The 2,500-nt window shown below is 42.8% G+C and overlaps 1 protein-coding gene across 6 annotated transcripts in view; it reads right to left on the reverse strand.

Annotated features, from left to right (window-relative positions):
• The window catches only part of LOC143024621 (uncharacterized), a 298,809-nt gene that overhangs the window by 224,399 nt on the left and 71,910 nt on the right, over positions 1-2,500 (reverse strand). The window lies entirely within an intron of this gene.

The raw sequence follows: 2,500 nt of genomic DNA on the forward strand, positions 1-2,500 counted from the left end.
CAATTAAAAGTGTCCGGGCCAGCCAGGCATCTTTCACTCTTTTTCTCGGTCGTTGTTTCGTGGACTCTTTGGTCGATTTAAACGTTCTCATTCACGACGCTCAAGTCCGGATCTCAAACTTTCTTGCATCTGATTTCCAAGCCTCACAAACCCCCCCCCCCTCCCCGGTTTTGAGCTTTGAGCAAAGAATAAAACCCACGGGCACAGCGACTGTGTTAACGCCAACTCCCGTCAGAGGGCTTTATTCCGTTGAAGGAAGACCTCAGACGAATCGACGACCAAGACAGTTTTCAGCGCAACACTCCGAAAAGTATTCTCATCGAGCAGTACACGGTCGTACACACGAGCCCTACGTCCCCCTGTACCCCGACTCTATCCTACTGTGGCTCGGAAGGAATGGTCGTCGCGGAAGGACTTCGCAAATGATAAGGACATTCTTGCTATGCCTGCAGTTGAGAGCGCGCGGACGTGTGCAACATAAATCAATACATACCAAACATTCCAACATGCATAACAGATCTTATCCAGGTTTCTGTCATTTTCTGTCATACAGATTTTCAAGTACACTTTTTTTTTAATCTAGATATTCAAGATGCACGTCACCTAAGATGTGCATACACATACCGTGTAGACGTCCACGCAGTGCACACACACACACACACACACACACACACACACACACACACACACACACACACACACACACACACACACACCACACACTAAACACACATAATTATATATATATATATATATATATGTATATATATACAATATACATATATACATATATACATACACATATATATATATACATATAAATATATAGATATACATATAAATATATATATATATATATAATATATATATATATATATACAGTATATATATATATATAAACGAGACTGAGTCAAGAATAGTGTGAGGGCTTGTGCCCGCACATATTGAAGAGAGCGCTCCTAAGGAAAAGCGCCTTGTACACAAAATAGGACCCTACTTTTATGTCGCCCTGTTTGCAGTCCTGTGTAAGTTTTCGGGTCGACTCAGCTGTATTATGAAAACGAAAGTTTTATCTGCTGCAGAATTTAATCAAATTATTTTCTCGCGGCTAGAAAAAGAGCGCTGGTGAGACTTTAATGCGACTACTCACAAAAAAAAAAAAAAAACGCACACAAACGATGACATACAAACTGATATGATATGCACTTTCTATTTTCAATTCGTCCGCCGAATATAAAAATACAATGAAAAAAATAAAATAAATCAGTCAACTTTGATCAATACATGGAGCATCCTGGGATTGCGAAAGATATCACGGAAATATTTTCTTTTTCCTCTCCCAATACTGGACTGAATTTTACCAAAAGGGAGGAAAGGAGAGAGTGAGAGAGAGCCAAGCGTTCAGTTCATTTTCACCATCACCTCTTCTTTCGGCTGGTGCCCTCCAAAATGGCACATTGGGGTATAGCCTCGCATGGTCCATTGAATTTCTCATCCAACGGAGCAGTAGGCTCCGCGGTCACTACAGACGGCTTCCCACGTTTCTCCTTCAGTGTAATGACATAATGAGCCTACTACGCCAGGAAGAGCTGAGTAGCTACGGCCGAAGCCGTCACCTTTGCCCTGCTATGCGCTTCTTGGACTTCTTGGGCAGGAAACACACAGTCACTGCTGGGAATCGGAGAAGTATGTGTGGCTCGAACCCACAACTAAGCGAATGCGAAACCAGCGCGCTTCCGAATACACCATAATTCTGGAATTCGCTCGAAAGATAACTGACGTCACGTGACAGAGCTTCTCCGTTTGGGCGAGGAAGGTGGATATCTCGGGTAAGAGAGATCCACAGTCTAGGACTTGACAAGAGGAGCTAAGAGGAGAAGGAGGAGATGGAGGAGAGGGAGGAGAGGGAGGAGAGGGTGGTGGATGGGAGTGGATATGTGCATTTGACTTGGCTACCCCCCTTATAGAGGGGAAAAACTCGTGGTAAATAGATAGACAGGCTAGGAAATTCATCTATAGAAAAAAGTGGATTGCTCTCTCTCTCTTTCTCTCTCTCTCTCTCTCTCTCTCTCTCTCTCTCTCTCTCTCTCTCTCGATCTATCTATATATATATATATATATATATATATATATATATATATATATATCCCTTCCACCTCGTGCTTCGACCTTGCTTCACGATGACGAAGCCGTGGGTTCGATTCCCCAAAGGCTACCGACGAGCGACACCCTCCGAATCGATCTCTCCAGCCACTTCGGGCAATGGTGATAGTTTCAGCCACATCCAAACAGCGTCTCCTGGTGTCAGGTCCTCTTCTCTGGCGACAACGCTATACTCATTCATCAAGATTACCTTTCTTAGTTTTACGAATTCTTTTGCATTTAAATTGGCAAATTTGTTACGCCATTTTAATATTGTTATGCCGGATGAAAATACTTCTTTCGACATAAACACATTTCTCTTGATATAGCTACGCATCACTCACTAAAACACACGCAC

The sequence above is a fragment of the Oratosquilla oratoria genome, chromosome 4 (assembly GCF_046742065.1).
Source record: "Oratosquilla oratoria isolate Oo_2021 chromosome 4, ASM4674206v1, whole genome shotgun sequence".
Lineage (NCBI taxonomy): Eukaryota > Metazoa > Arthropoda > Malacostraca > Stomatopoda > Squillidae > Oratosquilla > Oratosquilla oratoria.